Source organism: Rhinopithecus roxellana, chromosome 12, assembly GCF_007565055.1.
Source record: "Rhinopithecus roxellana isolate Shanxi Qingling chromosome 12, ASM756505v1, whole genome shotgun sequence".
NCBI classification, from domain to species: domain Eukaryota; kingdom Metazoa; phylum Chordata; class Mammalia; order Primates; family Cercopithecidae; genus Rhinopithecus; species Rhinopithecus roxellana.
The window spans coordinates 57,784,397-57,795,276 of NC_044560.1; positions in this window are offsets into that span (position 1 = coordinate 57,784,397).

Genomic DNA, 10,880 nt, shown 5'->3' on the forward strand with positions numbered 1-10,880 from the left:
TAAGAAAAAATTATGCCTTTAGATTTACTGTAATATGCATCTACTAATATTGCATTTTATTTTGTAAACTCTAAAGTGTCTTTTCCCAGCTGGACAACCTAATTAAACTAACTACATATTGTCATCGTTCTAAAAACCAAGTTTCGTTGTTTTCTTTCACTTTTTCTTTTTTTTAATTAAACTGTTTTACTGCTTTCTTAATACAATACATAAAACTTATAAAAAGTTGAAACATTACAGAGCCAGCAACAATTCCTCCCTGAGATAATCATGCTAGCAGTTTTTTGTATAGCCTTTCAAATGTTTTTGCTTATGTGTGTATAAAATTTTGTCTTGTTTAAAAAAAGAGTACAGATACCTAATCTGAAAAAAAATTGTCATTCTTATACAAATAGGATAACATTACACATGTCTTGCTCTATGAGTTACTTTTTATTTTTATAACAATGTAGTATTATTACCTTTGTATGACCATATATGGTCATACATGCTAACTCTGTGTCCTACTTGTTACATATCAGGTACTGTTTTAAGTGCTTTATATATTAACTCCTTTAATTTTTACTTCACAGATAAGGAAGCTGAGATATACAGCTTAAGTATCTTTGCCAAGATCATTTATCTAGTAAGTGATAAAGCTGGAATTTGAACCCAAAGAAAATAGGGTTAGAGACTTTCTCTCTACTCTCCCCAGGTTCTCCAAAGTGAGCTACCTTACTATGGCTAGTTTATGAAGTGCAGTCATGAAACAAGAGTTCTAGAATTGTATGTCCAAAAGCAGAAGATAGATAGTAGGTTAATCCTGCTTTTGGAAAAAAAGTATTCAGAATATACATTAAAGTAATATTAATGTAAATCTGTGGATATGAAAACTCAAGTGATTTTTTCTCTTTTTTCCTTATACTTTCTTGATAATTTGAATATCAGTGTGTATTTTTTTAATTGCAAGAAACAAGTCATGCTCACTTTGAAAATAATAACTATAACATAGTAAGTCAAAGCTGTTGCTGTATTAGTTCTTTAAAATTCTTAAAAAGTTGGCCGGGCACAGTGGCTCACGCCTGTAATCCTAGGATTTTGGAAGGCCAAGATAGGCAGATCACTTGAGGTCAGGAGTTTGAGAACAGCCTGGCTAACATGATGAAACCCTGTCTCTATTAAAAATACAAAAAAATTAGCTAGGTGTGGTGGTGTGCACCTGTAATCCCAGCTACTCGGGAGGCTGAGGCAGGAGAATGACTTGAACCCAGGATGCGGAGGTTGCAGTGAGCCAAGATCGTACCATTGCATGCCAGACCAGGTGACAGAGTGAGACTCTGCCTCAAAAAAATATATATTTTTAAAGTTATTTTCACTGCTAATATAAACATCAAAAATACATACAGTAGACAACCTACTAATTAATAACACTAGCTAACATGTACGAAGATCTTGAGTACTTACATTGTACTAGGTGGGTGCTTTATATGCTTTTTTCTCATTTAATCATCATAATTTGTTTTATTTTACCCATTTTATGGTTGAGGAATCTGAGGTTTAGATTGGTTAAGCCACTTGCCCAAGATCATGCAGCTAGTGAGTGGCAGTGATTTGAACCAAAGTTGTATCCACAGTTCATGTTCTTTGCGTTCAGCTGCCTTCAAACTTTGGTATAGCTGTAACATCTATGCTAGAGTATATCTTATACATTTCATATTTGTAGAAAGCCCTCAGTAAAATAATTAGAAGTCTAATGGCACTGAAATACATTCCATGCTTTAATAAATGTCCTGACTTAAAGAAAGAAAAATGTTACATACATATTTCATACATTATATGCTAATGATTGAGAAATAATGAGTTTCAACTAAATATCTTACCTGGGCTTTTCAGTACTTAAGATTGCATAACCTAAACATAGATTGAATGTTGGCCTTTATGTGTTGTAAGTAGGCCAAAAGCTATATAGGTCCCAAATGCTGCCTGAAATTTCTACTCATTTACTCTTTTATGTTAGGGCATTTCAGACCTAGTTGTTATACTTGAAATCATTATTACTAACTAATGCTTGAAGTAATTTGTTTTGATTGTATTCCTAAGCCTCTAACCTGGCTCGGTGCAGCTACATTTTATTAATAAGAGGGAAGCATATCAGGAAAATCTGAGTGCATTGATTTACAAATTAGGAAAGTATAAAAGGTGTAGCACAACAGCGCTAGACAACTGAGGTAGTCACCTACCTAAGGAGAGATGCCAAGGACAAAGTTGACCAGCTAAGCACTTTCTCCAGAAATGGGATTTATAGGTAAGTCATAGATGAGTGACAGGTTTGTATAGTCTCAGCAAACTACAAAACAAATATCAGTAGATAAGAATGACTTTGATGGATTCAGTAGTATAGTTGTTACATAATTATATAAAATTAAGCTTGTAGAAGTTCTATTCTATCTACTCTATAAAATTTACACAGGTTGAGCATCCCTAATCTGAAAATCCAAAATCCAAAATGCTCCAAGATTTGAAACTTTTGTGGCTCTGATGTGACATCAAAAGTGGAAAATTCCACACCTGACATGTTTGCTTTCTGATGATTCAACATACACAAACTTCGTTTCATGCATAAAATTATTTTAATATTGTATAAATTTAACTTTAGGCTATATATATAAAATGTATATGGAACATAAATGAATTTCATGTTTAAACTTGGATCTCATTCCCAAGATATCTCATTATGTATATGTATGTAAAAATTCCAAAGTTTGAAACAAATTCAAAATCTGAAACACTCTGATCCCAAGCATTTTGGATTGGGATACTCAGCTTGCATTAGCCCTTTTACCAGGCTTGGCCATTCTCAATACCATTCATGTCTAGTATTGATGCATGTATTTAAAAGAAAATACAAAGCAAAAATACATTTGAGAGAAGAGGAATTTCCTGATTTTTGATGTTTGGGTAGGATCAGTGTGTATTTCCAAAGGCAGAGTATCCATTTCCATGTACATATTATATGATGCCTTGAATATATTTTAATACCTCAATGTCAGCTTTACAAAATATCTTAAGATACATGGCAAACTGGATTTTTACTGTTCTATTCATGAATTGAGACAACCCTCAGGAAACACTTAGACTCATAATTTTGGTTCCCTCAGAACTTTGGCTTGCACAGAGCTACAATGGGTAGACTTGTCTCTACCTCACAGTATCTACTCAAATTTGTAACACAATCTTTAAACTTAATTTTAACTCAATTTTTGAGTTAGGCTATTTTAAGACATAGCCTTGGCCAACTTTTATGTGAGTTTTCCTTGGGACCATGTCTACCCCTCAGGCTAGTCAGTTGTGGCCAAAAAAGGCAGAAACCACAAAATATCTAGTATTACAGTTAAATTTTAAAAATAAACACACAGGTGACTCATATTGAGCATATTGGAAATATGATTACTTGCAGAAAATCGTAAAAACATATGTGAAATTTTAACCCTTTAAAAACAAAATCAAAGGTCTAATCTTTTTAATTTATACTTAAAAGTCTCACCATGCTAGATATTCTAGGATTATGAATACCTAAAAGCTATTAACAGATTCTTTTATTGTTTGTCACTCTTCTATTGAGCTATGCAAGTTTCTTTGAGATAAACACATTTAAGGTAGAAAATATCATCAGAAGTACATTAAAATCCAGACTTCACTTTATGTGTGGAAATCATGTGGTATTTTACCCAAGTAAGAATGCAAGGTTCTTATCTTCTCTCTTCCTCAGGAGAATGTCACCTCTGCCACTTAGGTGTCATTTTCCCCTTATCTTGTATTGTGGTCAAAGAAACAAATAACATAAAATCTCCCCTCTTCCAAACTTTTAAGTGTATGCAAGTATCTAGGACTTTTTCATTTTGCATGACAAAAACTGTATGCTCATTGATTAGAAACTTCCCATTCCTTCCTCCCCAGCCCCCGGAAATTATCATTTTACTTTCTGCTTTGTTGAGTTTGACTACTTTAGCTACCTTCCATAAGTGGAATCATGCAGCATTTCTTCTTCTCTGGCTTATGTCACTTAGCATAATTCCTCAAGGTTCATTTATATTATGGCATATGGCAGGATTTACTTCTTTTATAAGGCTGAGTAATATTCTGTTGTATATATGTGGCACATTTTCTTTATCCATTCATCTGTAGGTGGATATTTAGGCTGTTTCTACCCCTTGACTATTGTAGATAATACTGCCACAAACATGGGAGTGGAAATATCTTGTTGAGAAACTCTTTTCAATTCTTTTATATAAATATCCAGAAGTGGAACTGCTGCTGGATCATATGGTACTGCTCTTTTTAATTTTTGGAATCAATCATTTAAAATCAATCAATGATTTTAAATGTTAAAATTACCCCTCTATTTGAATAATCATTTTACCATCCTGTTCTATTTTAATATGTGAATCTTCAGTTTGAGCATTGCGTCATATAGATAGAGATTTAGAATCTATTCAGTCAAAGGAAGCTTGTGATATAAATTTTAATTCTTTCATCCATCATCTCCCCTAGCCCTCCTTACTGTTTTCTATGATGGCTGCACAATTTTATATTTCTACCGATAGTTCACAAAGGCTCCAGTTTCTTTACATCCTCAGCAATGTTTGTTGTTCTGTTTGTTTTTTGTGTTTTGTTTTGTTTTTTTAAATAATGGCCCGTCATAACAGGTATGAGGTGATAGCTCATTGTGGTTTTGAGCCTCTTAACTGGTTTCTGGATATCTAACAAAGATGAAGCACATAACATAGTAATCAGTATTTTAGGAAATTCAAGCATAAAATTTTTAGAATCTAGCACTCAACCAGTGGCCAATTGACAGCTGACATTTGAGAGACAGAAAAATCTAAGGGACAAAATAATTATGCATTCTATAGCTTATCCAAACGTTTCTGCACTCTTAGATTATCACGAATTAGTTTCCAGATATTTTGTTAAGCCACTGTTATGTGGCTCCTTTTAATAATGGACACTACTTAGTATAATCAATTTTTAAATGAGATATAATTTACATGCTATAAAATTCACTCTTTTAAGGTGTAATGAGCAAAGTTTTTAACCGGAGTTTTATAAAAAATCTCCAAATTTTTTTTTTTCTTTTGAGATACAGTCTCGCTCTGTCACCCAGGCTGGAGTGCAGTGGCATGATCTTGGCTCACTGCAACCTTCGCCTCCTGGGTTCAAAAGATTCTCCTGTCTCAGCCTCCCGAGTAGCTGAGACTACAGGTGTGTGCCACCATGCCCAGTGAATTTTTGCACCATGTTGGCCAGACTGGTCTCCAACTCCTGACCTCAGGCGATCCACCTACCTCGGCTGAGATTACAAGTGTGAGCCATCGCGCCCAGCCCAAATTCTCCAGACTTTTAAATTAACGTGTCTTCTATTATTTGATTCCCTTCCATCTCCTAGAAAAAAAGGATTTGATATTTATTAATAATTCAATGAAGGCATTTCTATAATAAGCTTAGACAACATTACCCAAGTACATATTTTTGCAATAAAACTGAGTAACTTGAAAACATTGGCAGTTGTAAAGAATTACTTTGGGACTCAGAACATTTTTTATAGCCTCTATACTCCTGTGTCAGTAACAAAATTGATTTTAAGTGTTAAAATTACTCCTCTATTTGAATAATCATTTTACCATCCTGTTCTATTTTAATTTATGAATCTTCAGTTTGAGCACTGCATCATATAGATATTTAGAATCTATTCAGTCAGAGGAAGTTTGTGATATAAATTTTAATTCTTTCATCCATCATCATTCTACTTTAGGTTGTAAACTTTGTAAATTCGTTTTACAATCAGTTTACATATATGTGTGTGTGTGTATAGATATACAGTCATGCATCACTTAACAATGGGGACAGATTCTGAGAAATGCATTGTTAGGCTATTTCATTGTTATATGAATATCATACAGTGTACTTACAAAAACCTCAATGGTGGGGGGGGAGCGGGGCATGCCCAAGATGGCCGAAAAGGAACAGCTCCAGCTTCCAGCTCCCAGGGTGAGTGACAAAGAACATGGGTGATTTCTGCATTTTCAACTGAGATACCCAGTTCATCTCACTGAGGTGTGTCGGACAGTCGGTGCTGGTCAGTGGGTGCATCCCAACCAGCGAGAGCTGAAGCAGGGTGAGGCATCACCTCACCTGGGAAGTGCAAGGGGGAAGGGAATTCCTTTTCCTAGCCAAGGGAAACTGAGACACACAACACCTGGAAAATCGGGTAACTCCCACCCTAATACTGTGCTTTACCAAGGGTCTTAGCAAATGGCACACCAGGAGATTATATCCCATGCCTCACTGTTGCCTTGCATAGGTCCCACGCCTATGGAGCCTCCCTCATTGCTAGCACAGCAGTCTGAGATCTAAATGCAAGGCAGCAGTGAGGCTGGGGAAGGGACACCCACCATTGCTGAGGCTTAAGTAGGTGCAGACTGACTCCTCACACCTCACATGGCTAGGTAAACCTCTGAGATGAAGCTTCCAAAGCAAGAATCAGACAGCAACACTTACTGTTCAGCAATATTTTATCTTCTGCAGCCTCTGCTGCTGATACCCAGGCAAACAGGGTCTGGAGTGGACCTCAAGCAAACTCCAACAGACCTGCAGCTGAGGGTCCTGAATGTTAGAAGGAAAACTAACCAACAGAAAGGACACCAACACCCCCATCAGTACGTCACCATCATCAAAGACCAAAGGTAGATAAAACCACAAAGATGGGGAAAAAGCAGTGCAGAAAAGATAGAAATTCAAAAAACCAGAGCACATCTCCCCCTCCAAAGGAACGCAGCTCATCACCAGCAACGGAACAAAGCTGGATGGAGCATGACTTTGACAAGTAGAGAGAAGAAGGCTTCGGTCAATCAAACTTCTCAGAGCTAAAGGAGGAACTATATACCCAGCACAAAGAAACTAAAAACCTTGAAAAAAGAATGGAAGAATGGAGAACTAAAATAATCAATGCAGAGGAGTCCATTAATGAACTGATAGAGATGAAAACCATGACACGAGAACTATGTGACAAATGCACAAGCTTCAGTACTGACTCGATCAACTGGAAGAGTATCAGTGATTGAAGATCAAATGAATGAAATGAAGTGAGAAGAGAAGTGTAGAGAAAAAAGAGTAAAAAGAAATGAACAAAGCCTCCAAGAAATATGGGATTATGTGAAAAGACCAAATCTACGTCTGATTGATGTGCCTGAAAGTGATGGGGAGAATGGAACCAAGTTGGAAAGCACTCTGCAGTGTATTATCCAGGAGAACTTCTCCAACCTAGCAAGGCAGGCCAACATTCAAATTCAGGAAATACAGAGAATGTCACAAAGATACGCCTCAAGAAGAGCAACTCTAAGACACATAATAGTCAGATTCACCAAAGTTGAAATGAAGGAAAAAATGTTAAGGGCAGCCAGAGAGAAAGGTCAGGTTACCCACAAAGGGAAGCCCATCAGACTAACAGCAGATCTCTCGGCAGAAACTCTACAAGGCAGAAGAAAATGGGGACCAATATTCAACATTCTTAAAGAAAAGAATTTTCAACCCAGAATTTCATATCCAGCCAAACTAAGTTTCATACAGTGAAGGAGAAATTAAATCCTTTACAGACCAACAAATGCTTAGAGATTTTGTCAACACCAGGCCTGCCCTACAAGAGATCCTGAAGGAAGAACTCAACATGGAAAGGAACAATGGGTACCAGCCATTACAAAAACATGCCAAAACGTAAAAACCATCAAAGCTAGGAAGAAACTTCATCAACTAATGAGCAAAATAACCAGCTAATATCATAATGACAGGATCAAGTTCATGCATAATAATATTAACCTTAAATGTAAATGCACTCAATGGTCCAATTAAAAGACACAGACTGGCAAACTGGATAAAGAGTCAAGACCCATCAGTTTGCTGTATTCAGGAGACCCATCTCACATGCAGAGACACATATAGGCTCAAAATAAAGGGATGGAGGAAGATCTACCAAGCAAATGGAAAAAAAAAAAAAAAAAAAAACAGGGGTTGCAACCCTAGTCTCTGATAAAACAGACTCCAAACCATCAAAGATCAAAAGAGACAAAGAAGGCCATTACATAATGGTAAAGGGATCAATTCAACAGGAAGAGCTAACTATCCTAAATATATATGCACCCAATACAGGAGCACCCAGATTTATAAAGTAAGTCCTTAGACATTTACAAAGAGACTTAGACTCCCATACAATAATAATGGGAGACTTTAACACCCCACTGTCAACATTAGACAGATCGACGAAACAGAAAGTTAACAAGGATATCCAGGAATTGAACTCAACTCTGCACCAAACAGACCTAATAGACATCTACAGAACTCTCCACCCCAAACCAACAGAATATACATTCTTCTCAGCACCACATCACACTTATTCCAAAACTGACCACATAGTTGGAAGTAAAGCACTCCTCAGCAAATGTAAAAGAACAGAAATTATAACAAGCTGTCTCTCAGACCACAGTGCAATCAAACTAAAACTCAGGATTAAGAAACTCAATCAAAACTGCTCAACTACATGGAAACTGAACAACCTGCTCCTGAATGACTAGTGGTTACATAACGAAATGAAGGCAGAAATAAAGATGTTCTTTGAAACCAATGAGAACAAAGATACAACATACCAGAATCTCTGGGACACATTTAAAGCAGTGTGTAGGGGAAATTTATAGCACTAAATGCCCACAAGAGAAAGCAGGAAAGATCTAAAATTGACACCCTAACATCACAATTAAAAGAACTAGAGAACTACTTAGAAGTAACTAAGATCAGAACAGAACGGAAGGATGTAGAGACACAAAAAACCCTCCAAAAAATCAGTGAATCCAGGAGCTGGTTTTTTGAAAAGAGCAACAAAATTGACAGACTGCTAGCAAGACTAATAAAGAAGAAAACAGAGAAGAGTCAAATAGATGCAATAAAAAATGATAAAGGGGATATCACCACTGACCCCACAGAAATACAAACTACCATCAGAGAATACTATAAACACCTCTACACAAATAAACTAGAAAACGTAGAAGAAATGGACAAATTCCTGGACACATATACTCTCCCAAGACTAAACCAGGAAGGAGTTGAATCCCTGAATAGACCAATAGTAGGCTCTGAAATTGAGGCAATAATTAATAATCTACCAACCAAAAAAAGTCCAGGACCAGACAGATTCACTGTCAAATTCTACCAGAGGTACAAGGAGGAGCTGGTACCATTCCTTCTGAAACTATTCCAATCAATAGAAAAAGAGGGAATCCTCCCTAACTCATTTTGGGAAGCCACCATCATCCTGATACCAAAGACTGGCAGAGACACAACAAAAAGAGAATTTTAGAACAATATCCCTGATGAACATCAATGCAAAAATCATCAGTAAAATACTGGCAAACCAAATCCAGCAGCACATCGAAAAGCTTATCCACCATGATCAAGTGGGCTTCATCCCTGGGATGCAAGGCTGGTTCAACTTATACAAATCAATAAACGTAATCCAGCATATAAACAGAACCAAAGACAAAAACCACATGATTATCTAAATAGATGCAGAAAAATCCTTAAACAAAATTCAACAGCCCTTCATGCTAAAAACTCTCAATAAATTCGGTATTGATGGAACGTATCGCAAAATAATAAGAACTATTTATGACAAACCCACAGCCAATATCATACTGAATGGGCAAAAACTGGAAGCATTCCCTTTGAAAACTGTCATAAGATAGGGATGCCCTCTCTCTCCACTCCTATTCAACATAGTGTTGGAAGTTCTGACTGGGGCAATCAGGCAAGAGAAAGAAATAAAGGGTATTCAATTAGGAAAAGAAGAAGTCAAATTGTCCCTGTTTGCAGATGACATGATTGTATATTTAGAAAACCCCATCGTCTCAGCCCAAAATCTCCTTAAGCCGATAAGCAACTTCAGCAAAGTCTCAGGATACAAAATCAATGTGCAAAAATCACAAGCATTCTTATACACCAATAACAGACAAACAGAGAGCCAAATCATGAATGAACTCCCATTCACAATACCTTCAAAGGGAATAAAATACCTAGGAATCCAACTATAAGGGATGCGAAGACCCTCTTCAAGGAGAACTACAAACCACTGCTCAGTGAAATAAAAGAGGACACATCAAATGGAAGAACATACCATGCTCATGGATAGGAAGAATCAATGTCTTGAAAATGGCCATACTGCCCAAGGTAATTTATAGATTCAATGCCATCCCCATTAAGCTACCAATGACTTTCTTCAAAGAATTGGGGGAAAAAACTACTTTAAAGCTCACATGGAACCAAAACAGAGCCCACATCGCCAAGACAATCCTAAACCAAAAGAACAAAGCTGGAGGCATCATGCTACCTGACTTCAACCTATACTACAAGGCTACAGTAACCAAAAGAGCATGGTATGTTCTTCCATGGTACCAAAACAGAGATATAGACCAATGGAACAGAAAAGAGCCCTCAGAAATAATACCACAAATCTACAGTCATCTGATCTTTGACAAACCTGACAAAAACAAGAAATGGGGAAAGGATTCCCTATTTAATAAATGGTGCTGGGAAAATTGGCTAGCCATAAGTAGAAACCTGAAACTGGATCCTTTCCTTACTCCTTATATGAAAATTAATTCAAGATGAATTAGAGACTTAAATGTTAGACCTAAAACCATAAAAACCCTAGAAGAAAACCTAGGTAATACCATTCAGGACATAGGCAAGGGCATGGACTTCATATCTAAAACACCAAAAGCAATGACAACAAAGGCAAAATTGACAAATGGGATCTAATTAATCTAAAGAGCTTCTGCACAGCAAAATAAACTACCATC